This window comes from Podarcis melisellensis, assembly GCF_964234715.1.
Source record: "Podarcis melisellensis genome assembly, chromosome: 7".
Taxonomy (NCBI): Eukaryota; Metazoa; Chordata; class Lepidosauria; order Squamata; family Lacertidae; genus Podarcis; species Podarcis melisellensis.
The window spans coordinates 23028667-23055051 of NC_138539.1; the positions used below are offsets into that span (position 1 = coordinate 23028667).

General features: G+C 42.1%; 1 protein-coding gene and 2 long non-coding RNA genes across 9 annotated transcripts in view; 2 read left to right on the top strand and 1 right to left on the bottom strand.

The window, feature by feature from the left end:
• The window catches only part of LOC309374231, an 18124-nt gene extending 14996 nt beyond the window's left edge, over positions 1-3128 (top strand). The window contains exon 4 of the long non-coding RNA XR_014170427.1: positions 3040-3128. This is a non-coding gene — a long non-coding RNA (uncharacterized lncRNA). The remainder of the gene's footprint in view (positions 1-3039) is intronic.
• LOC309374222 lies at positions 2261-13246 on the bottom strand. 2 transcript variants are annotated; one of them, XR_014170415.1, is made up of 3 exons: positions 12588-13246; positions 11280-12077; positions 11032-11248 (listed from the first exon to the last, which is right to left on the bottom strand). It is a non-coding gene; the product is annotated as an uncharacterized lncRNA (long non-coding RNA). The 2 variants fall into 2 exon arrangements; XR_014170414.1 differs by lacking the exons at positions 11032-11248; positions 11280-12077 and adding an exon at positions 2261-3144.
• A 135-nt stretch (positions 13247-13381) lies between these two features.
• RNF19A (ring finger protein 19A, RBR E3 ubiquitin protein ligase) overlaps positions 13382-26385 on the top strand; it is a 54740-nt gene continuing 41736 nt past the window's right edge. For all 6 annotated transcript variants that reach the window (XR_014170324.1, XR_014170325.1, XM_081918755.1 and 3 more), the window contains exons 1-3: positions 13382-13652; positions 13829-13913; positions 17063-17212. The gene's annotated coding sequence lies outside the window, so the exon portion shown is untranslated. The remainder of the gene's footprint in view (positions 13653-13828; positions 13914-17062; positions 17213-26385) is intronic.

Consider the following 26385-nt stretch of genomic DNA (forward strand, 5'->3'; position numbering starts at 1 on the left):
TATTTTTTTCAAAATATAGTCCGGCCCCCCACAAGGGGACTGGCCCCCTGCTGAAAAAGTTTACTGACCCCTGCTCTAGATTCTCTCATCTCTTTACTGCTTCCCACCTGGTGGCTCTTTGCACTGACTATTGCAGATAGGATAACCAGATGTAAAGGAGGGCAGGGCTACTGCAATTTTAACACAATTTTTAATGCAACTACTGTATTAGAAGTGCAGGAGCCCTGCCCCCCTTTTTTTGCATCTGATCCCCCAGGTCTGACTTAAGATCCCACCAGCTCATCCAGCTCCTTCACCTCCATCATGCTGGTTGAATCCTGGCTGCTACTTTGATGCTGGAATTGTGGCAGAAGCTCATTTGGTCTTGTAACTTCCGACCAGCAGTCTAAAGTGGCAGAGACCAGACACAGCTTTACGCCCTCCATGAGAGCTAGGCCATAAAGATGGTCGCAAGTGTAGCTGCTGCAGATCCATCTCTTGCATCGTACGCAGCTGACGAAAGACATTTCAATTCTTATATGGCAAACCGAACTATGTTAGGCCACATTTTGAAAATGCCTCTTTAGCTTTTTGACATTGTACTGCTATATGCGTTCTGTGACATGGGATATCCTCTTTCATTGCCGGCTAAAGAGGATGACATGGTGGCGCAGATGTTGGGGCCCTGAGGCCAATGGGAGGCGCACTGAGTGGGCTGAAGGCTTGGCAGCAGAGGGTTGGTGGCACAGGCCTGAAGAATACTTACATACCCCTTCTTTGGTGAGCAATGAGAAATTCCAGGTCTGCAGTACTTATTTACTTTCAGATAGACAGGTTGACTATAGGTAGAGGCAAAGCGTACACACCTCTGTAGACAAACATCTGGACATTGCACCCATATAAGATTCCAGCCAGACCCTTACAGATCCCTGCTCAGCTCCCTGTCTCTTTGTTTTTGACTCATACCACACACACAGCCTGCCCTTTGTACACAGACACCTGGACTGCATCAACCTTTCCTGGAAAGTGGAAATGTCTGCTCATTTTGAATATTCAAAACATTCCCCAAAATATCATGTATCAAGAGGCAGTTGACTAACTGTTTGGATCCAGTGGTGATGTTATCACCTGTAGTTTACCTAACCAAAGGATGCAATCAGCCAAATGTGGCCCCTTGTCCACATCCCTAGGCTCACAGCAATATTTTAATGTGCTCCCCATGTTAAGCACACCTGATCCCACCTGCTTTTTGCCACTCTCTTAAAAGGGTGATAGTGAATAAGGTATATAACTTCCAGCTTGACATTTGATATCCCCTTCCTAAGAAGAAGAAGAAAACATCCATGAGCTGCCATCAGTGGAATAAAATGGACCCCTGGAAAATTACCACGATGCAGTTACATCTCTGAAACTGTATGGTTGAAAGGAATTCAACTTCTGTGGACCTGCCACAGAAAGGACTTGAGTTTCTAGTGTGCTTTTGCAAGCCCTCAAAAACTGCATCAGACTGGTCACGTGTGCCCAGTAGGTTGCTTTGAAAACCACAGATTTCAATGGGTCGATTCTGAGCACGACTCAGGGTGCAACCCTAACTCCTACCTGCCACCAACAGGGGGGGCTTTTCCACATTTGTAGCCCTTCCACATTTGTAGCCCTTTTGCTCACAGTGGCTGCAATAGAAGATGCAGGACGATCAGGCCTGATCTGTACCCAATCAGTTAGATTGGGCCTGATGCCATTGTATGGCAGCTGTGAAACTGGGATCCTGCAAATCCTGGGCCACCTCAGGCCCACCCTGTCCTCCCTCAAATCACCCCATTGCAGGACTTCTTTCTGCTAACACCTATTCCTGTATTCAGGGAGAATCAGGAGGCTGGAAGGGCTTGGCAGAGGGATACCACCACCTACAGTGGTACCTTGGGTTACATATGCTTCAGGTTACATACGCTTCAGGTTACAGACTCCGCTAACCCAGAAATAGTACCTCAGCTTAAGAACTTTGCTTCAGGATGAGAACAGAAATCGGGCTCCGGCGGCGCGGCAGCAGTGGGAGGCCCCATTAGCTAAAGTGGTGCTTCAGGTTAAGAACAGTTTCAGGTTAAGAACGGACCTCCGGAACGAATTAACCTGAGGTACCACTGTATTTCAACACACACAGCATCCCAGGCTAAGGGAAGGGGGGTTGGACTGTGGTGCCCGCCAGATACTACAACCCACACTGTGTGTTACAGAATTGCTGACCTTCCCAGGTGCCCCCCCTTTTTGCCGCTGTAAGCATCTATACAAGAGCAACAGTATCATTTATTCATTGAGAGAGAATCTAGTGAACTTTGAAATAATTGTAGGAGAATGCAGCAGCCTACTGAAATAGCATTTCAAAAAGACTCTAATCTGTGGAGTGATAACCTGTCCACGAAGGATCAGCAGCAGCAGGTACAGTGAGGATTATCAGAATTTCAGTGCTTCAGCTCCCTCGACATTAGAAAGAGAGAGGGGGGAAATCCGTGGAAACATCTGTGATAAGCAGATTATTCGGACCTGTGTCATATATAACCAACATGGTTTTCGAGTATGTTAACTCCTTCAAGAGAGGTAAATGCTCCCAGGTGGTTCAAAGAGTGTCCATTCTGCCATCTGCGTCTGCTTTAGAAATGCATTTCTGCTGTTTTCTGTGGTTGCTGAGTGCTTTTTTTGTTTGCTGTTGTTATTGGACGTTGGCTTGTTTTTGCCGTTGGCTTGCTTTTACATTTAAATTAGACCTGTAATGTGAACATGGTTTGTTGTATTTATTTTTGGAACATTTTACTGTTGAGACGCGGGTGATTTTTATAGAGGAAGTTCACACAGCAATTAATAGAGGGGGAGCTTTGAGCAAATGCATATTCTCGCTATGCACGAAGAACTCGGAAAATCTAGTGACGTGCCCCATGTGGCTATTATTTCAAGCACTCTGCTTGGAAGCTGCTGGCATGGAGAGCATTTGTTTAAAGAGAGAGGCTCTGATGCAACCACCAGCGGTTATTATACCCGGGTGATACTCTTCTTGCATTACTTTTCCAGGTCATCGCTCTCCAGAAGTCATCTTCTCCCTTTCTGTCCACTGTTCTACAGTAACTAGGAGCAGGGGTTTCAGAGCAGCTGGCCCCATTTTGCGAAACAGCGTCCCTGTTGAGATATGACAGACACTCACTATTTGTCCTTTCTGAGAATGACTGAAGGCCTTTTTGTTTGGACACACTTTCCAAGCTGGATGAAATGGCCTTGGGTGTTATTTTTGTACTGTTTTAAGACCTATCTTTGGTTGTTGCATCTGCACTGTTTTAAAAACTATTTTATCTGTTTTGATAATGTATTTGTCAATGGCCTTGAGACACATGTAAAAGGTTTCTCATCCTCACCAGTAGTGAAGGAGAAGAAGACAGGCCTGTGTTTCTGCTCTAAATATGGGGATACATTCTGCTTCCACCTGCATGTGCTTTGCAAGAACTGATAGTGGGTGTCAGCATCTAATTTACCAGCCCCTTTGCTGTGCATTGTGGGTGGGGAGTTCAGTAAAGATTTTGAAGAGCTGCCCAACTAAGAGCACTCCAAGGACCACTATCTGCTAAAAATGGGCTTCTTTCTTATACACACTCTCTTAAATACCCAGCCTACATTACTGTCATAATCTCTATGTGGGGTTGCCTTAAAAGACAGTCTGCAAACTTGAGCTGGTGCAAAATGCAAGCCTGTTTGATTATATCACACCAATTTTGCATCAGCTGCATTGGTCACCCATTCATTTCTGGGCTTAGTTTAAAGTACTAGTAACTAACCTTTAAAACCCTGAATGTTTGGGAACCACATGTTTCCCTACACCCATATGAATCTGCCCAGGTCCTCAGATTGGTCTTAAGAGTGCCCTCCTATCTGTTGTGTGCCTCTGATAAAGCGATCAGCTTAGCAGGAACAAGGCCTTTTTCAGTGGTGGCCCCCACACGTGTGGAATTCCATTCCTTGAGAATTCTGCTTAGCTCCCTCTCTTTCAGGCTTTAAGTGGACCTGAAAGAATGGTTGACCCTGCTAAGCACATATATATATTTGATAAAGTTTTAATTAGTATGTTCGTCCATTGTCTTCTAACATTTTTTGTGAGCTGCCTGAACAGTTGGGTAGAAATAAATTAAATAACTAAACAGTATGCAAAACACTTTGAGTCCCTTGAAGCACTAATAGGATATAAATATACCTTGTATGTCTTGATAGACATATACCTTATAAAGCTACCCTGGTATGTATGCACATCTACCTGCAATCTCACTTCTCTGATGCCGGATGCACTTGCTCAAAGAGGGTGTTCCCACAATGGTCCTCTATCAAGTTGCCACCCAATATGACATGAGATGAGCAGAACTTCATTATATATGTTGGGAGTCAGGGTGGCGAGCCTGTAACTCTCCACATGCTGCTGGATTATACCTCCCATCAACTCAACTAAGCTAACAGGCCCATTGGTCAAGGATGATGTGAGCAGTGGCAGAGGAACCCTCTCCTGCACCCGGGGCGGCGCAGCCTGTACGGACTGTGCATGTGCGGCATTCCATATGGAGTCCATATGGAAGTCCATACTTCCATAATGTGTGGCAGTCCATACCACACATTTTTATCTAGCGGTGTGAGCGGGGGCGGGGTGCTCCTGCACATTACAATACTGCATTGCTATTAGGGAGTACTTTTTATTCTAGTTGCCTTATTTCTTAAAAGATGTTCTTCAATACAACGAAGCACTCAGCAATGGAGCCATTTGGAGCAGAGGCATCTGAGCCAAGGTCCTGCTCCTGCTGGCCTTATCATTTATTGATCACGGGGGTTGTTTTTAATACATAGCATTTCTCGAAGAGCAGCTTGTGTGGGGCTTCCAGGAAGTCTCCTATCCCGGTGGCAGGTGCCAATATGAGATATGCTTATGCAATAACAACGTGCCCTTGGAAACTCTCCCTCTCATCTTCTTCTGGCTTATACTAACTCAAACATTATGCTACAGAGGCATCCTCCATCGGTGCTGTCCTGACCCCAGTGCATAGTGCAGTGGCATAACCAGAGATGCACCAGAGAACCACATACTCATTCCTTTCACATACTCTCTCTCTCTCTCTCTCTCTCTCTCTCTCTCTCTCTCTCTGCAGCATGCTGAGAAATGAGCATGCTTTTCTAGTGCACAGAGAGGAAATGCAACAAGAAGCCCACAGGAAGCAGTGATTGCCACCAACCTAGAAGGCTTCAAAGGAGGATTAAACAAATCCATGGAGGAGAGAGCTATCATTGGCTACTAGCTATGATGGCTATGCTCTGCCTTTCCGGCTGCCTTTCCACTAATGCTAACAAAATTCAGTTGCTGGAAACCACAGGAGGGGAGAGGGCTCTTATGCTCAGATTCTTCTTGTGGGTTTTCCCAGGCATCTGGCTGGCCACTGTGAGAACAAGCTGAACTACATGGGCCACCATCCTTGGCTGGTGATGATGGAAGAGATGGTCCTCACCACCAAACTCCACTCCTTCCAAAGGACTGTTCTCAGCTGAAAAGCAGGAGCAGCAGAGGAGATGGTGCTTATGAAGAGGCTGGCAGCATACATGTCAAGTGGAAGGGGGAACAGTTGCACGCGTGTGCACTCCAGATGATCCACACCCCCTCCCTAATTCTCAGCTTTTATTTAGAGGAGAAACCCCAACCCAAGTCTCTAGCCCTTGTAGAATGCAAGTTATGAGACACACATTGTGCAAGTACTATTCACCAAATTTGTTTTGGGAAAAACTAAGCTATACCTGCCTGTCTGCATTTTTAGTCAATGAGTGAAGTCTGAGCAATGGCTGACATTTAGGAAAGCAGCTAATTAGACAAAGAAAAGGTTAGAGTGGAACACCCAGACTCTAGAGAAGGAACTTCCTGGTTTGTTTTTAAGCTTTCTGTGCTGGTGGAGAAGTGATTGCCACCCCACGGAAAACTGAGGGTTTCAGTTGTGACTGGAAAGATGTCTAGATGCCAGAGCTACGCATAGATGGGCAGCAGGTCTACCCACTAAGAAACTATGTAAGGGTAGATCTGGAATACAAGTTTCTCAAAGGCCATGTTTAGCCAAGGCCTTGGAACTGCCCATTCACCAAATACACTGCTCTCTGGTGCTTATTATTAATGTATGGATGTCTGTATATTTCTCTATTAGCAATATATACTTAGCCCCCACCATCAGGGCAGGGAGGGGAGATCTTGTGGGTGCTCATAGCTGGCAGTCCAGATTGGTGAGGCCTGGCAGGCCAGCTTTGACCAGCAGTCAAGAATTCCCCACCCTTGTCTTGGCTTAGGAACTCGGTGGGGGGACGGACGAATGGACAGCAATGCTAGAGTTTTTGAAACCACCAGTTGATCTACTCTGAGTAGGGCTAACATAAAATGCCTCTCAAAGATGTTGATAATAGACAATTGCATAATACTGCACATTTCTAAAATGTTTGAAATAACAGATGATAAACAAACGTGTTTTGTATTCCCCAGCACAGCTGATTTTCTCACTTATTTGAGGTCCAAGAATCTCCAAGTGCGAAACAGGCTAGTAGCAGATAGGTGTAAAATTCTGTAAATGTGAATCATGTGCTAGGATCAGGGTTATGACCCAAACTGGGGGTTTCTGAAGCTGGCATAGGAGTAACCACATGACCCAGACAATCCACATGATTAGTGCTTTCACATTTTATCAGTGATGTAGGAGCCTGGCCATGGGACGGCATCTCCTTGTTAGCTACTGCATCACAAAATAAATTAACTGGGCCCCAGTAGCATGACGGCATTCTTAATCACATCAGGCTGGAATCTAGACATCTTGGCTTAGCTGCACATCAGCACATAGCCAACACGCAATTGTCTCATGATTTGGTGCAGCTTACGAAGGTTGGCTGAGTGCTGGCATTCGGCCAGTATTTAACAATTCCTTCCAGCATTTTTAAGCGGGCGCAGACAGAGCCCAAGAGCACTAATCCATGTTGTTCACAGCAAGAGCTGTTGTAGAGGAGTCAAAGCTGTCACCACTCTCAAGGCTCCTTCCTACAGAATCCCCACCACCACAGAACTTGTATTGTTCTTTGCTCTCTTAATTACAGCCCTGTTGCCAAACTTACCGTTACCTTTCGTGACAGTTCCGTACTTCTCCTTTTGTGCTTAAAAGGAAGAAGAATAAGTCCTTACTCTCTTCTGCCAGCAGGAATGTTTTGGCATTTGCTTGCAACAGAATTTGTTTAAAGTGCATTTAAAAGGAACAGAACAGACAACTTACTACTAGACCCTGGACCTGATGGTGCAGTTGGAAACAAGCAATGTGAACTACAGAAAAGAAATGATCTAGACAGAACCTACTTCAAACTCCATCTCATTATAGTCTTTATAAGCTGACCCAATTTTTTTGAACATTTCAGGTCAGAAGGACTGGGCATCCCAGGGTAGGCGATTCAGCCATGCCATTAAGCACAGCAAACTCTCATGGCAACCTCTCCTGGCAACCTCTGACAGACTGAAATAAGCAGATGGCATAAATTATCCTTGAGTGCCAGTCTCCTCCTTCACCGCTATCATTTTTACATTATCATTTTTACAAAGCTTCAAAAATGTGTATTTTCCAATGAAGTTCAAAGTTCCAAACTGAACAAAGGGGAGATACTAATAGTTTCAGCTGATTGTTTTGGATGCAAAGTTGTTTTAACTCGTGTGTGGAATCTGGATCAAGAAATTTGTACCTTTTATACTCTATGGGAAACGTAGCTTCATGGGCCAAATCAGACCACCTGGTGGGCCAGGATTTGTTTGCAAGCCAGAAGTTCTCCACCCCTGTTTTATAGAGAAGTGACCAGAAAAATCTGCTCTAAAGGGCATCACTCAGCCAAAACAATAATTTGACAAAATTTAGCTCAGCAACTTAGGCTATTATTACATTTCATTTTGGAAAGTTTTCAGATGAAGAATCACCATAGCAGCTGAAACCAACTTTAATGTAATTGTGGGTAAATTGGTAATACAAATCCAAGTTTGTGCACAGCAAACCCTGGCAATTTACATTTCATTTCTCTCTTTACAAAGGTACAGTTCAGGTCTAAATCTGGTTTCACAATTCATGGGAATGTCAAGCAAGTTCCATTGCCTTTGTTGGATTATTAATAAGTTCCTTATATTCTTCAAGATTTCTGCCTTTTATATCTTTAGTAAATTGAGTTAATCTAGAAATCATTCTTTTTAGGAGCTTTCATCTATAGGGGTAAAAAGCAGCCAGAAGGATGAAATCTCTGGTAATGAACTATCTGAATTCTTTTTTTAAAAAGGATACATTTATTAATAGAAGAAATATATGAATTCTTCTGAGTTACTTATTTTTCTGCTTGTGCTTGCTACAACACAAATTTGTGGAGCTGAATGACAAAGCTGAAACAGCGGGTGAATAAAACATATAGCTTATAGGTTTGTGTGTGTCTGAAATTAGCAGTTTGTTGTTAACAAATGTTAAGAGTTGAGACAATAAGCAGAGCCCACTCTAACTTCAGTGATTATAAAACCCTTAACAGTGCCAGGATTTCCATGTTTGGTACCATTAGACCAGGGGTCAGCAACCTTTTTCAGCTGTGGGCCGGTCTACTGTCCCTCAGACCATGTGGTGGGCCGGACTATATATTTTTTTTTTGGGGGGGGGGAATGAACAAATTCTTATGCCCCACAAATAACCGAGAGATGCATTTTAAATAAAAGCACATATTCTACTCATGTAAAAACACCAGGCAGGCCCCACAAATAACCCAGAGATGCATTTTAAATAAAAGGACACATTCTACTCATGTAAAAACATGCTGATTCCTGGACCATCCGCGGGCCAGATTGAGAAGGCGATTGGGCTGCATCCGGCCCCCGGGCCTTAGGTTGCCTACCCCTGCATTAGACCAACAGTTCCTCTACATTAGCACTCTTTCTCATGGCAAAGTGCTAGCCAGATTCATCAAGGAAGTTCAGAAGCAGGGGGTAGTTTTTCCTGAAAGATAGTTTAAGCAAAATAAGCATTCCTCAGCACCTTGTAGTCTGGGGTTTACTGATGCTGAACAGAAAGGTTCTGGTTTTTGCTTTCATAGCAAGCAGTTCATGCTAGTCTTACTACTAGCTAGTGAAAGGTACCAGAATGCACACAATTCGTTTCAGGTTGAGTCCCCATGCTAGTATTGGGAGCAATCCCATCTGAAATTCTGGAGAGCAACTGCCAGTCAGAGTAGACAATACTGACCTTGATGGACTAGTAGTCTGACTCAGTATGAGGCAACTTCCCTGTACAGTGGTACCTCAGGTTACATACGCTTCAGTTTACATATGCTTCAGGTTACATACGCTTCAGGTTACAGACTCTGCTAACCCAGAAATAGTGCTTCAGGTTAAGAACTTTGCTTCAGGATGAGAACAGAAATCATGCTTCGGCGGCGCGGCAGCAGCAGGAGGCCTCATTAGCTAATGTGGTGCTTCAGGTTAAGAACAGTTTCAGGTTCAGTACGGACCTCCGGAACGAATTAAGTACTTAACCCAAGGTACCACTGTATTCACCTACTGACCATCATGGCATTTGTGTCAATTTGTTCTAAAGGTTAATGGTGTTATGTGAAAAACATGAGGTTTACACGCAAGGTAAGTAAGTACAGAATTGCAGCTATGAGTTTGCAGTCTCCTCCTATATTACATTTTAAGACTCTGGCTACATGTAGACTTTGTGACTTCAACATCAAGCCAGCTCACCCTTCATTTAGCTCATAATCCAGCCTCTGTGATTACTAGTCAATCCAGTTTAATGGTTTGCCTTCACAGAGGCATTTCTACAAATCTGGTCTGCAAATTCTATAGATTTTGCATTCCTATGAACGTTTCATAGGCCCATAACTATTCCTTCAATGGAGTGTTCTCCCTTGGAGAAAAAATATTTCATCAACCTTGGTCCTTGCTGGTGATCTGTTTCTGTACTTCATCATGCCCAGGAAAAAACCTAGAGGACCAAACTTTCAAGCTACATTTTGAAGCATGATAGTTACATTGGTACCTCGGGTTACAGCAGTGGTGTAGCGTGCGTTGTCAGCACCCGGGGCAAGGCAAGTAATTTGCGCCCCCTAACCCGCGGATTTGCGCCCCCTAACCCTAACCCCCAGATGTTGCGTCCAGCCCCCCCTGCACCACCCCACGCTACGCCACTGGGTTACAAACGCTTCAGGTTACAGACTCCACTAACCCAGAAATAGTACCTCCGGTTAAGAACTTTGCTTCAGGATGAGAACAGAAATCGTGCGGCGACGGTGTGGCAGCAGCAGGAGGCCCCAATAGCTAAAGTTGTGCCTCAGGTTAAGAACAGTTTCAGATTAAGAACAGGCCTCCGGAACGAATTAAGTTCTTAACCCAAGGTACCACTGTATTTGTGAAGCAAAAGGTGTGGCATGAAAACTAAGGAAAATTGTGTTTTGGCATGTATGGTTGTGAGTTTTTCTCTGTTTTTTTGTTTTATCTCTTTGTAAACCACTCTGAGGTTATTTTTACAATCAACCAGTGTATAAATGTTATGAAATAAATAAATGTAATAAAAATCCAATTAGCAGGTCAACAAGTACATAAAAATATTGCTTTATTCAAGTATTAATCTTTCTTCTGTACTTTTACTTATCAGTGAACATGAGGTCCAAAAGTAATCTAACTACTTTGAATAATGTTGTAATCCTTATAAAGTCAATATGATACAAGAAAAATATAAATCTGACTGCACAGCCATACATATGGCATGGCTATACAGCCTGTGTTTTTATTACACAGTTGCATCCCCAACTCTTCTTTAGGGTTGCATTCCATGTATGCAAACTTACGTTTGGTGTATTGATTGGTAAGGAACAACAGAAGGCCTGTGGAGGGTCATACAGCTTTCGGTATGAACATATGGTTAATGCCACATGTAACAAAGGAAAGTAAATTTAATTCAAAGGGTAGTTCTAAGAAATATGACTAATTCAATGATACAGTGATTACTATTAAAATTATGCATTATCAGTCACATATCACACTATATGTTACAGTACTTAGAAATGAATAGGCATACAGTATAAATGTAGCTTTTCCTATTGGAGGAAATTATGGAAAGGCAGTTGTCAAAGAACAAAGGCATTAAGATTTGAACATGTATTAAACAGGGTCACTGTGTGGTGTCATTGTGCACATGCAGGAAATACAAAAAGCAATGAACACAGGCTGTTCAAAAAGCAATGAACATAGGAAATACAAAAAGCAATGAACACACCAAGTGTCCAGCTTCACTGGGGAAGCTTCACACACCTTCCAAGGATGTGTGCAAAGAGTCAGGATTAGCTGTTCATAAATAATATGTGTGTATGTGTGTAATTTTAATATTTAGTCCTCTCTACTGGAAGTTGACTTTAATTTAGAATGGAAATTCTCCATCATGCATTTACTGAGGAAACACAATGTGTGTGAACAAGTGGAACAACTTTACAAAATATTTTTGAGATACTTTCAGTGTGGGCGTGAAGTAGTATGGCCTGTTTGGAAGTGTAAAAGAAAATTATTCTGAGATTTACTCATAAATTATGAGTGTGGAGACCAATAATAAATACACTTACTACTGGTTTATAAACTAATTAAAGTGCACTTCTGAGAAAATGTGGGTGTGAGGAGGTGGTTTATGGATGATGGAACTACTGGGTTTTCTGTTGCCTCACCCACATTGACACTCAGTCTTGCAGAGAGGAGAGTAATTAATTATAGTTGTGTGATTGAGAAAGAAAAGAGACATATACAGTATTTCAAACTATATGCATACCAGCATTTCCAGTTTCCCCATAGCAACCATGGAACACCATTCAAGAAAACTGAAGGGCATTTTCCAAAAGTTGTAAGGTCCAGTAAAATCCATCCAGTAGAATCCAGTGACTAGTACTTGCTGGGAAAAACAGGTAGAAGTTGACTTGCTTGAATGCTCTTCTTTAAAACAAAACTCCCTTGTGTGGAGAATGCCTCAGTTCAGCTTTCTCCCTGGCATGTTATCTTTTTCTTTGTGGAGCTGTATTGAAACATAGGAACACCTATCTGCATCCTGGAACACTCTATAATCTGGGTATAAACCAGTGGAGTAGGAAAGTGCCTATTTCTTTTTAGATGTTTAAAAACCAAAGTTTAACCTTTGTGAAAATGTCCAATTCAACATTTTACTAGAAAATAGGAAGATAAGTTTTCTTTTATTCTTCTAATTCAATGTATTATAGGACATTTTATACTTTACTAGGTTGTTTTACATTGGATTAGATTGCTAAATCCTCCTTCCCCAGAAATACTATAAAAGTTACATACCAAGCAAAAATTCAGCCTTTCCCATGGATGCCTAAGCCCACCTATTAGGGGAAGACGTCTAACTCTGAATAAACATGTTTAGGAGAGCACTCCCCCCCCCCCCATGTTTTTAAAAGTGCACTAATTTTCAGCTGACATAATGCCGGAGGCAATAAATAAAGCCTAAATAAAGAACAGGTATTACTATGTAAATAACTAAAAATAATAATTTGGGGGCACCTACCGTCAAGGCTAAAAGACTGTGACAGGAGTGGGTTCCAGTGCCAAAAAAAGGGGGTGGGTGGGCCACACGCCGCAATAAAACCTCTTGCAGAGCAATCCTACTCAGAAGTAAACCCCACTGAATTCAATGGAGCTTACTGGCAGAGACGTGGAGGAGCTTGCAGCCCTAGTCCTTGAGACTCCGGGTGTGCGAGCGTCAGGTGAGCTTAATCCCCTGGCAGAGCAGCGCGGCTGCTACCTCTCAGGTGTCGGCGAGGTAAAGGAACCGGGAGCAGCTTCCGCCCTCCAAGGCGCGGGGATAAAAATGCCGCCGCCTCCTGCCCCTTTCTCCCCCCACATCCACGAGACTTCCCTCCTCCCCCGCCGGACGGACACCGGGTTCAACCGCTCGGCGGCCCCGCCTCGTCTGTGATCTCAGCAGGGGGAGAAAAGAGAGGCGGAAAGAAGCCTCCTCCCGGCCGGGCAAAGCCCAACCCGAGCCCTGCCTGGGGCCTGGTAGCTTCGCTTCGCCTTGCGCCTCCCCCGCCTGCCCGCCCGCCTCCCTCACACGCTCCGCTTTCTTTTTCCTCCTCACAGGCACTTCCTGCGCGGGGCCGGGCCGGGCCCAGTCGGGTGGAGAGGGGGAGACTGCTGCTGCTGCCGCCTCGGCGGAGTTAAAAAGGTATTGGGGAAGGGAAGGGACAGGCGGGCGTCCGTTGACGTTCTGAGGGCCTCTGCCGTGAGGGCTCGAGGTGTTGTCGGCAGTTGGTCGCGGGGGGGGGGCGGAGGGGTCCCCGAAGAAGCCGCCCGTCAGGGAAGCGGGCGGGCGGGAGTGGCTCCCCGAGCGAACTGGCGCCTGAAGGTGCGGGGGGGGGGGAGGCTTCCACCGAGGGGTCCCTCCCAGGCCGCCGCTCACGGGCGCTCCGAGGGGATTAGTCGGCGGCGGCCGTTGCTGCTGCTGCTCCTCGCATTGCTGGAGGGTGAAGTCATCGTGGCCATTGTCTCCCCTCAGCTCCCCGGCTGGGCCGCCAGAGGGGGGAGGCCAGCAACCAGCCGTGGGGCCCGCCTTGTTCTCCGAAGCCGCCGGGTAAATTCTCTTTCCCACCCCACCCCCGGGGGGGGGGGCAATACTGGACAGACTTTGAAACCCTCATCCACTCCGCGGGCAAAGTCCGAGGAGAAACTCGGGGTGGGGTTCGGGGGGTGGAAACTCCATATTCGATCGCTTCCACACCCCAATAAGTTATTTTATTTTTTTCTGAGGGAAGGACTTTGGAAAAACGCCCTCTCCTTTCTCTCATACAGCTTCGGAGCGTCTCTATTTGCACTTCCTTCTTGTAAAACAAAGGTACATTCTCCGCCTTGGGGTGGGGTGGGGGGCGGAATCTGTGAAAAAAATAGTAATTTTTATTAAAGGCCCCTTTTAGAAGTTGTGACATAGAAGCGTTTTCTGTCAGAAATGGGGCTTTCTGTAAAACCGAAAGCGTTAGAAAGACACAGTAACATACGCACAGCCGAAACTACGAGGAAGTTCACTCCCAGGGGAGGGGGAAATTTTCCACATCCACTCCAAATTGGGGCGAGACTAGCTAACTTTTGTCCTATAAAGGCTGCAGTGCTGCTACTGCTGCTGCTGCTACTTCTTCCCTTTCCCCTCGGATTACAGTTTATTGGGAATGTGGATATTCCGTCGTCCTCCCCTATCCTGCCTTTTGGGGCGGTTGAATAAGCTGGGTAGCCTTAAATGTAATCTCTTTAAAGAAGCTTGTGTTCAAAGGGCAGTCTGACATATTTAAATACTTCATTGAACTGTACAGTATTTCTCAGTGGAGGAGTATTGAATTTAAAAAAACGAAAAAGGCAACTACAATGCAACTCACCCTGTAGGTGGTCACTGGCATTTCACTACTTATGCCAGGAACTCCTTTGAGGCTGACTTGGGTGATACCAGTGTCTGAAAAGTTTTTAATGAATAACAGCACAGCTTAGTAGCTTGCAGAAGTGGGATCCTTTTCATACAAGTGGACATGGGAGCTTTAACAATAAGCCCTGAGAGCTACATAGGCATCAGAAGTACATCTAAAAAGCTTAGGTCTAATGAAAGGAGAGCTGTTGCTGATCAAATGAACTGCACCGAGAGTTCAGTATGAAGTAATGTGGAATTTCCCCATAGTATTTCACCGGCAACCACAACTGTACTGCCTGAGGGATCTTTTTGCTAGTTTCTTGGTTTGAAACCAAAACTTCAGTGTGTGCTTTCAGTGCCCAGATTGGAATGCTGCTGATTGTAAAAGAGTGGGGGAAGACTGACAATAGTATAACTTCTACCACAATCCACCTTTTATTTCCACTTGGACACAGAATTTGCTAATTTAAAACATTTTTGTAGGCACTGGTGTGTCACATCAGTGCAGTTAAAGTCACTGAGAGTTGCACAAAGGTCAGAGGGTGCTTGTGGAGGGGACTGTGGAATTGTAGGACTAAATGTGCTAATCACACATAGCCACAGAACCTTATTGAAGTTCTCTTAGTCTCTCTTTAAAATAAAAACTGTTGTTTTTAAAAAGTGCAAGTAGAAAGACTGGTATTTGAGTTCTTACTTTTACCCACTATAAAGTATTTAGGGTCCATGATAAGCAGATTCTGACTAAACAGATTAACTGTCTTAATTAGCATGTTAAGAAAGATGGAATAGTGAATGAGGACACTTCATTCAATCACAATTTCAGTGAATTTGTCCAAACTAGGCTTAGTTTAGAAGTCCAGCTTTAGTCTTATGAATTTGAAATTAATTAAAATGAATGATCATAGGCACTGGCATTTGAAGGGGAAGGGATATAGCTCAGTAGTAGAGCACCTGATTTGATATAGAAGGCCCCAGGTTCAATTCCTGCATCTCTAGGTAGGGTTAGGGGAGACCTCTGCCTAAAATGCAGAAGAGCTGTTGCAGCCAGTCAGTGTGTATAAAAGAGCCGGATATACCAAAGTTTGACATAATAAAAGGCAGCTCAGTATTGTCTACACCCTGAGGTTTTAGGCAGCAGTTTTAATAGCTCTGCCTGGAGATGCTAGTGATTGAACCTGGGGCCTGCTGCATGCAAATAAGATGCTCGACCACTGAGCTATAACTTTTCTCTTTTAAATACTAGGTTGAAAACAGAGAGAGGTCTATGATCACTGGTCATCAGTTCAAATTCATAAAAGTAAAGTTAGAATTCTGAACTAAGCCTGTTAAGATAGATTTACTTAAACAGTGAAAGAACAAAGTGTTCTCATTAGCTATTCACTGTACTCCTCGAATTATTTTTTGCATCACTATTGTCTGCTTTCATTTCTTTTGTCAAAGTTCATGTTCCCTTTTGTTCTCATTTGGAGGGGGCTTCCATTTTCTGAAGAAAGTCTTCTTGCCTCTTAAAAGCTTCCTTGACTCTGCTCATTAATTATGGTGACATCCCTTTGGCCTTGATGGTGCCTTTCCTTGTTTGCGGTACCACATACCGTACATTCTAGCCACTTGTAGCTTGAATAACCCTAGGTGCTCTGGAAAGATGTGATGGCCTTCACATTTCCTTTTACCTTCCTTTTTACAAAGCCTCTTTTTAAAAGAAGTTTCCTCTTTTGAAGTCAGGTGTGACTGTTGGATTTTTTTGGCAATTGTCCACTTACATATATATAGAATTTGAAAGCACTGTGTAGTTGCTGTGGCCAGTTGGTTTGACAACACATTGCATCGAGTCTTGAGCACTACGTAAAAGTCCAGGCTTGTTGCCCCTCTGGTTCATTCGATGACCAACTATTTTAGGGTATTTTAGGTACAGTCATTTTTGACAATGGAGTGTGTCTCCAGGGGTAAAGTCAAACTTCTGGACAATCACCGCACCTGCTACGGCTGCAGAGACTGGTAACTTAAAACTGCTGCCTCACACGTTGTTTTTGCTGCACTAGTGACCTCTACAGGGCCCCCTCTCAGCATTGTGGATGTGTCACATGCTGACAGCTTCTGGGAGCCACAAAGGTACTACTCTTCTGCTGACATCCCAGACACCCCACATTACACCTATACACAGACATTTAGGGATCTAGAAATTCTACCTCTTTGTCATAAGTGGAACATGCATGTATCCAGTCTTTAGAAGTAATTGAAGTTTCCTGTTACTACAGCAAGGTCGTCTTTTAGGGACATTCTTGATTTATTAGCCACCTGAAGATCATTGTGGGCATTTTGGTCAGGGTTATCATAGTACGTCCCCAGTATTGAATCACACTTTCGGCCTTGGTATTGCTACCCATATTGGTTCTGTGAAGGTGGCCACCCTTTTTGGGGATATCTAGCTTGGTCTCCTTGATGTATAAAATTACACCATCTCCAGTCCACCCTTCCCTTCCTTCCTATGGAATTTTCATCTACTGCTTAAGACATTTTTTGTGTATTGTTAGAGGGGATTCCTTCTACTGTTCATGGCTTAATGCTGTTTTCTCCTTTTGTTTGTATTTCAGCTCTTAAGTTCCACTTTCACTTAGTTGGCAAAATATATAATGGACTAATTCAACAGATGACAGCATTACAAGATTGAGCATGATCTTTAAGGTTCCCCGGCTTAATATGTACATCTGACTGGCACATGGAGGTTGATTTCCTCCAAGAAGGTAATGACTCTTGAGTTGTATTGTATATATCACTCCATTTTTCCATAAAATAATAAATTTTATTTTCTGTATTGAAAACACATAAACTGTGTTAAATAAATGCCAAGCTTTGCAGCTATATCTTGACATGTATCATTCTTTTGAGATACGATTCCTATTTAAGATACTGTATGATTCCTAAGCCACCTGCATTTTGTTCTTTTTCTAGCTGTTCTGCTTTCTTTCACTTTTAACTTCTCAAGACCAAAAACCTCTTATGTCTTTATAGCTCAGTTTTTGCACAGCATTAATGCAATAAACATAATTCCTTAAATTGCAAGTTGCAAGATAAATATGTAAGCTGCTACCTTTTCAAGACTTTTGCTAATCTGTCATTAGGCAATCTGACCTGGCATAGAATTATTTTATGACCTACAAATGGACATTCTTAACATGAAGCAAAACCATGTGGCATATATCACCAAAAGGAAATATTGTATGGATATAGAAGTCTCTCCCATCCAGTATTCTGTGTCCTTACTTATGGCAGTGTCAGATTCTGCTGTAGAAGGCGGAAAGTCCTGTTCACATAGGTGAAAGAAAACAGAACTGAACTCACTCTTACCCTTGTGTAGCCATAACCCTGGAAATGTAAGATGCTTGCAAATCAGACTAATTTTTAATAAACATATTTAAATACACAATTCTGTCTTGTAAGTAACTTAGTAGGGGCTTTAATAACACCTTTTCATATGGTGGGTTTATTTGCTTCCTTGTGTTAGTATCTTTTCTCCAGGGAAGGAAGTTATACAGTCTTGAAGAGATCCTCAGCAAAAAGACTGGATGACTTCCTTTAGGAATTGGGAAATGGCAGCAGAGCCTAGGACTTGCCGATCAGAAGGTCGGCAGTTTGAATCCCTGCGACGGGGTGAGCTGCCGTTACTCGGTCCCTGCTCTTGACAACCTAGCAGTTCAAAAACACGTTAAAGTGCAAGTAGATAAATAGGTACCGCTCCGGCGGGAAGATAAACGGCGTTTCCGTGTGCTGCTCTGGTTCGCCAGAAGCGGCTTAGTCATGCTGGCCGCATGACCCAGAAGCTGTACGCTGGCTCCCTCAGCCAATAAAGTGAGATGAGCGCCGCAACCCCAGAGTCAGCCATGACTGGACCTAATGGCTAGGGGTCCCTTTACCTGTTAATCATATTTAACTTTCGTATACATTTCCATAGGAAAAATTTCTAGATAGCAGCTTATTTTATCTACATAGTACAGTGGTGCCCCGCAAGACGAAAAACCCGCTAGACGAAAGGGTTTTCCGTTTTGGAGGCACTTTGCAAAACGAATTACCCTATGGGCTTGCTTCGCAAGACGAAAAAACCGCTAGACGAAGAGAATCGCGGAACGGATTCTTTTCGTCTAGCGAGGCACCACTGTATAGAGCTATTCTACCAAACTCTTCCTACCTTTTTGGCAGGTATAACACAACGTAAGCATGCCTTTTTAAAAACTGTCATTATTATGGCCACCTTGCTCCTGTTCCATCCCTTCAATAATTGTACATTTAAAGGATGTGCCCTGGAGCAGTGGCGTAGCGTGGGTTGTCAGCACCCGGGGCAAGGCAAGTAATTTGCGCCCCCTAACCCGTGGATTTGCGCACCCTAACCCCCAGATGTTGCGCCCGGTGTGGCTGGCCCCCCCCTACACCTCCCCCGCTACGCACTGCCCTGGAGGCTGCTTTGGAGAGAAAAGGGGTTGTTTTTCTGAAATAGACACTGCACAGTAAAAGCTACATGTTACGGTAGAAATGTGATGGCAGTATTTTGAGTTGAATGCATCCAGGTTAGATGATATAAATTCCTACCTCCATTTTATCACAACAATAGAAGTACAGTTACGTCATTTATTTTACACTAGAAAAAACTGAGGCATTCAGATATTTAAAAATTACTCTAGCCTAATGTATTGGACAACCAACAGACAAAATTGTCTAGAATTTTAAAAAATGGGTGCAACAATGGAATGTCTAGGCACACTTTTTTAATAACAAGAATACGAAGCTGAAAATGAATAAACTGCAGCTTAAATATTATGTTCATTTTTCACATGGTCTGGACTCTGGTCCTTCCCCTGCCCCGCCCCCCTGATATTCTTTAGAGGGTCTCCAGTCTTCAGAGAGTAGCTGGAAGTGGGGAGGCAGAAAAAGGTCCTCCTTTCCTTCCACTTTGCAGTTTTAATCTATGCTTTTTAGCATATCAGTAATTAGCTTATTAAAAAAATTGTTTCTTGCATCCAGTTATATTATTCAGTTTTGCTTTAACAATTATCACTACTCTCGCAGTAAAAATGGGTTTGTATTTCATTGTTTATGCTCTGAGAGTCACTGCACTTTAAGTGAAATATTTTGCCTTTCCCTAACCCCGTAAGGATGCTTCAGTTGTTTATTTTTATTATGCTTGTATTTACATATGAAATACTATTATTGAGGGAAGTCTCTGGAATGGTGTTTTTCTCTTTTTATTGACACTGAAGGCTGTAATCCTATACACTTACCTGGGAGTAACTTGGTGGGACTTAAATTTCGAGTAGACATGTATAGGGTTGTCATGCAAACTTGCTTGACTAATTGGTATCCATAAGGACTCACTAGCAAGTCCTTAATGTCCTTAGAGGTTATTTTTTCCAGATGTTGTACATGGCGTTCATGTGGAAGTTCCCTAATGACCCTGTAATGAATGTAAAATTACATGTATGCTTCTAATGGCCATGTGTGTAGTACTGTTTCTGTACCATCTTATCTTGGAATATAATGTGCTTATGTGGGGGCAGGGGGATCATTTGGGGAAGGAAGAAGCAACTTTGGGAGGAAGCTATACATAAATGAAATGTTGTATGGAGGGCACTGCACATTCTGGAAACAGGCTGGATTGGTTTTTAAATCAAGTTTTCCATTTTGAAATTTTACATTTCCTGAACAAACATCTTGGTTAGCTTGTGTTCTTGATATGGCATTTCATTTAATTTTTGGAGCCTCTAGAGAACATGTTGGGCAGTCAAACAAATATAGCAAGTTAATAAATATGGTTGCTATAGCAATTAAAATATATAGAGCTTTTATACAAGCTAGGAACATAACCCGAACCTTCAGTCATGTAGTTTGCACACACTGCAGAATTATATTTGCTTAGAGGCAGGCAGATTTTTGGTTTGGCTGTCTTTGTGCAGGAATATTAGGCAAGATTATTTGGTTAAAGATTGGGCCCAGAACTTTTTTTCATAAGCCATATCAGTTACTGTACAAACTGTCATTACTTCATGAGTTGGGAAGTAAATGTTCATTTTTTCTGGTTAGTAGAATCAAACAACAAATTGCAGAGGTCAGCTAGTTGAAGGACCTGAAATAAGAATACAGTTGTTCATTGGATTATTCTAGAAATATATGGATGCTGTCTCCTGGATCCCAGCACCTGTTACTATTTGCTAGTCAGTGGGTCCTATATGAAGCCCACAGTAATACCATACAAAGATTTGGTTCATTTATGCATGTGCTAGTGTGGTTCTGTTAATTGTTGATTTAAATATTTGCCCATGATGCCGTATGTTCAAAGGTTTTGGAAATGGGAGTTCCAAACTTGAATCTCCAAGGGCTTACTGAGTCTAAATATTAAGCAAATTTTAGATTTTCATCAATATCTCATTTCACTTGAGGTTTATAACACATTTAGTATCAGTGTGTTTATATTATCAACATCCAGAAAGTCCCCTAAAGCCGCTAGGAAAATCATGAATAAAATATTTAACTGTAGGAAGCATATATCCTTACAATAATTGATACTGTGTTGCTGTTGCCCTGCAAAAAAGTTGCAAGAAGTTTTTTAGGGCACTTTAGTTCGAAAAATTTCAAATGCCTTGAATAGACTGGGATCTGACTTGCCATAGTTGGATTATTTAGACATTTAGTTTTTCTATCCCATCCCATTTCCAGAAATGGGCTGGAGATATGGGTACGCAGGCATGCACAAGGATAGGCAGGCTGTGATTCCTAGGAACCTAAAATATTAAACTGCATGTTTGAAACTGCAACTTTACTGTTATTGTATTAGTTCATTATGTTAAAACAATTTTATGGAAAAAATGTACTTTTAGAAATGGAACATTTTTTTAAATGGAAAAATATAGTAGTAGAAAACTTCCTGCGGAAAATCCCCCCCCCCATATTACTACATGTTGGTCATAGGTGCCAAGGCATTTTGGGCTTCAGAATTGCATGTGTCTGCTGCTTTGCTCTGATCCCCCAATAGGCCATTTATCCCTTCCGAAGGGTTTGAGCCTTTAGCCATTAATTTATCAGCTGCTTGATAACAAAGTTTCTCTTGGGTGTTGTACATATTTGAAACATTCAGGTCAAAATTTTAAACCAGTCAATGGCAACACAAATACACCATAAAACACAACTTCAGCAGCAATCATAACATAGAGAGCCATAAGAACAATATTTCTAGAACAGGAGTAGGGAACCTCAGGCCCAGGAGAATACCCTCAAGAGGTTCCCTCTCAAGATGGATGATAGCGAAGGGCATAAGTTGTGTGTAGAAACTAGCCTACTGTAAAGAGGTAAAAATTACACTAGTTGTCCATCCACATTCACCTCTGGCCCCATCCACCAGTGGTATGTAGGCACTGGAAAGTTGCCTAGAACAGTGCTGCCCTTAAGCTGAAAAAGGTTCCCCACCCCTATCAAGGAGCATCTGTGTTATCTAGGAGGTTACCTTCTATGCAAGTTGGGGCTTTTGATGAACTGGAAGTCTTTGGAATAAATGAATGATGTTTTGTATCATTTGGTCTAGTATTCTTAGGAAATCTATGTATTTAGAGCTTCCTTGGCTCTGTCTCCTGCCATGTTGCTAACATCCACGGAGCTGATGCACCCATTGACTGCCTCAATGGTAGTCACTTTATAATGTCAATAGTGCATTGTAATTACTAGTGTTATACATGTGAGGATTTAAGTAGGTACTAAAATAGTGTTCAAAGTTCACCGATCACACATAACCCAATATACACTTCTTAAAAGATTAAAGGAATTTGTATGAGCTGGTGGATGACATTCCCTTCCTATTCCTTAGGACTTTCCAAAGTGGCACCAATTGTTTCCAGATAAACTGGAATCCACTTATCTAAAAATATTTAACTTCAGAGCAAAAATATAAAAAAGGAAATGTATCTCTTCCAGTAATAGAAATTGAATTGTAGCAAACTTTTATTCACTTTGGGCAAACTAGTATTGGCTACTTCTTCCTTATCTTTTCCATATTAGCAACTTGATATTTTTAGTTGTCAGCTTAGCAGCATATATTTGACTCTAGAAGTAATTCTGTTCTACTGACTTGCTTATATTCTTTCTCATATTCAACACTTGAAGATGAAATTTATAGCACTTCCCATAATAAAATCATTTCTTTTCATGGCTGAATCACATGCTTTCCAATGCATGTGTTTTAACTTTAACAGTTGTTTTTGTAGTCTGAACCATTTCCTGTTATTCAGCTATTATGCTGCCAAAAGCAGAAACCAGCTATTTTTCAGCCATTTTTAAATATATTACAAGTAGTTATAAAGGTCTGTTGATTGTAGGGAAAAATTCTGTCCCTTTTTTGTTTTCCAATTTTCAAATTCTAAAAGCACTGGAGCTATGAACCTACCACTCTGAAAATGGTGAGATGAGTGCAAGTAAGGAGGCCTGATCTTTGTTCATCCTTAAGTATTCATTTAACTCCTGGGCTATGAGTCTCCCTTATTGGTTCTGCAGCAGTGTGTCTCAAATTTTAGATGCTTTCTTCTAGAAGCTATTCATACGTGAATAGTTGCATAGTCTTGTGTACATAGTCACAGGTAGCAACAGGCTATCTCTGGATTCGGACATTAGTCCTGTACAGCATTAGAAGAGAACAGGATATTACTCACCTGCTTCAAAAGTCATGCACCAGAAAATATATAAGAACAAAGTAGCAGTTTAAAATATCTTGGTAGATAATTATCTCTTCGTATTGTGATCCCATTTCATGTTTCAGACGGTCCTCTTTCTCAGAGAGCCTTAGCACAATTGTTTGGCTTTAGTAATAAATAAATACTTACAAAGCATCTTATAATGTTTTCTGTTAGATTATTTCTATTTTAATCTAATACTGTTTTCTGATAGTGTTAACAGATTTGTTTTGTGCTCTGGAGATTTAAACGGATTATGGATGGTCAAAAGACCACTGCCACATCTCCCAGGCATCTATTTACCTTGGCCCTTGACACCCTCTCTCTGAATTGTAATTCGTTATTTTAAAATATTGTATCTTTGAATTATTGCAACCAACCCTAGAACCTCATGTAGAAATCTAACAATTTGCATCAAACTTTAAAGAAGACTATTAAATAAGGCACATTAAATATAATTTCATATCATGTCAGCTGTAATGTTCAAATACAATGGGCAGAAATGGTTAACCAGTTTCTATATCTTGTACTACATAAGCAGATGCATAGCCAGCAATGGAACACAACTACCCATGACTCTATTTAATTGGATATTTTTAAAAATTATTGGACTTAGTTAGTCTATGGAGAGGTAACTTTTTTCCATCTCATGGCCACATTCAAGATTGGTCAGTCCTCTGTGAACAGCATGCCAGCAGTCATAATGGCCAAAGTGGCCATCAAACATGTGTGCATACTGCACACAAACGTACACACACAGTGCACATATCTTATACACACAAACACATGCTGGGACAAGCCATGCTCATTCTCCTCATAGCACTGGGTTGAGAACAGAGGTTTAAAGCTGGATTTGGAGGTTTAAGCCCCTCCTTTCAGCCCAGCCCTGCTATGGAGTAAGTTCCTCATCACAGCACTAAGCTAGCTGGGAGAGGTTTGTCTTCACAGGCCCCAGAACTGTAATGGGCAGAATACTTTCCCTCCTTCCCTGCTGTGTGAGATTTCCTCCACCAGGCATTCCTGGGAGTGCCTTTGCACCCACTGTTAACTCGCCTAGGATGAGGAAACAATCTCGGTTAACTTGTGTGGCACAGGTGGGTGAAAAATCCCCCTGGGCTAGTGCCCTAATGCTGAGTAAAATGAGGGTTTGTGCACCATTTAAAATGGCTTTGTGTGCCTGACCTGGGCTGTGGTTGTTACCCCTGATTTAGTTGAATTGTTGAAGAGGTTTCCTGTTTAGTCCTTTAAAACAAGCCTGAATCAACGACTCAGGAATATATATTTTTAAATCAACAGTCAAGCTAACTCTTCTAGAAATTACACATATATGCACTTTGTTAGCTACCCTAATTAATGGAAAGCTGAGATGGAAATGTTTTAAATGGTTTCTAATTATATAAAACAATTTCCCCTGGAAATACAAAACAATTTCCCCTGGAAAGTTCTTTTTCTGTTTTTCAGCATAAGGTAAAGGTAAAGGGATCCCTGACCATTAGAGCCAGTCGTGGTAAACGGCGTTTCCGTGCGCTGCCCTGGTTCGCCAGAAGCACCTTAGTCATGCTGGCCGCATGACCTGGAAGCTGTATGCCAGCTCCCTTGGCCAATAAAGTGAGATGAGTGCTGCAACCCCAGAGTCTGTCACGACTGGACCTAATGGTCAGGGGTCCCTTTACCTTTACCTTTAAGTGGTTTAAAGCTTTCAATGAAGATGTATGATAACCAGTTTTTACCTATAGTGTTGTAGGTTCTTATATATAATTCCCCAGGAAAATAGGAAATCCAAAACAGGACATGCTGCAATTGTGGAAAAACCAGTTCTTCCCACACAACTTCATTTAGATGCTTTCTCCTCTTCTTTGCTTTTTTTTTTTAACAACAAAAGCCTTAAGTTAAAGTTTTATTTATGATTTATCCACTGAAAAAGGGCACTTTATCCCTTTCTTTTTATGAGACTGCATTTAATTTTATTGTTTTATAAATATGTATGCTTGCTATTTTCCCTCTCTATTGAGATAGTTATATGAAATGCAAGCAGTTCGAAGACAAGATTGCTAATATGGCCTACATTTTACCCGTTTGCTGGAAATAATTTCTCAATAACACATATTTTCTTGGTAAGACTTGCTGTATCTTTCAAACATGAACAATTGTCAGGTTCTTCCAAAACCTTAAAAGCTGTTAGGCACTCGCATCTTTTTGGAAATGTGAGGAGGGTTAAGAGGACTGACTCTTCTGTTGACTCAACGTCTTTCACTTTGAAATACACAATGTCACAATGCAGAGTCAAACAAAATTAATTGTAACTGTAAAAGACTACATTAACTGTGTGTGAGAGAGACAATATTATTACAAAGTGAATGGAAGAAATTGTAGGCTCCTGAGAGTTGGGCAATTCACTGGCTCTGTCTCCTGCCGGGTTAGCAAAAACAAACTTTCTTTACCCAAGCTGTATGTTGCAGCTTTATTCAGCTCACATTACTCAGCAGGCAAGACCCCCCAAAATAAATTAATTGTAGCTATTGATTGTGTGCTACCTACAGTAGTAATGACCAGAGGTGTATGCATTACTAGATAACAGTGGCAGTGTTCACATCAATCAGTGTTTGGTCATACATGGAATCCTAATGAAAGTGCTTGACAACGTTTGAAATTCTGTGCTCATTCTTTAATACATCGTAAGTTCACACACACATTGTTTTTTGTATTCTCTGAGTTTATGGCCTCTCAGTTAAAACCTATAAAAATACTGTTCAGGGTAAAGATTAAATTCAGCAAACATAGTATAGAAAATATAAGCTAAGGGTCTGGTGATTTCAGTATTGACTTCCAAATATGTAGTAACTTTTATGGTGACCTCCTGAAGATTGTTCGAAATTTTCCATGTTGAAAACCTGTTTTCATTCAGCCATTTTCTAGTGCTGCTTAGTTTACATTTTAAAAAATTTCAACAAATCAGCTAGAATGTGATATCTAATATTTAGCTCAATTAAATATCAACAAGGCGTTCTATCTTTCCCCATCCTTGGGTTTAAAATGTATATTTCACAGACCTGTAGAGTGCAAATTAGGTGGGGCTGTTTTGTCAGTTTCTCTTCCCCTTTCTGTGCTAATTTTCTTTTCTGTATGAAGTTGGATAATGCCTTTTGTTTCCTGTACTCTTGTATTCCCTGATGCTTAAATTGATTTGGAGTCCTAGTTTCCTGCCTGGAATA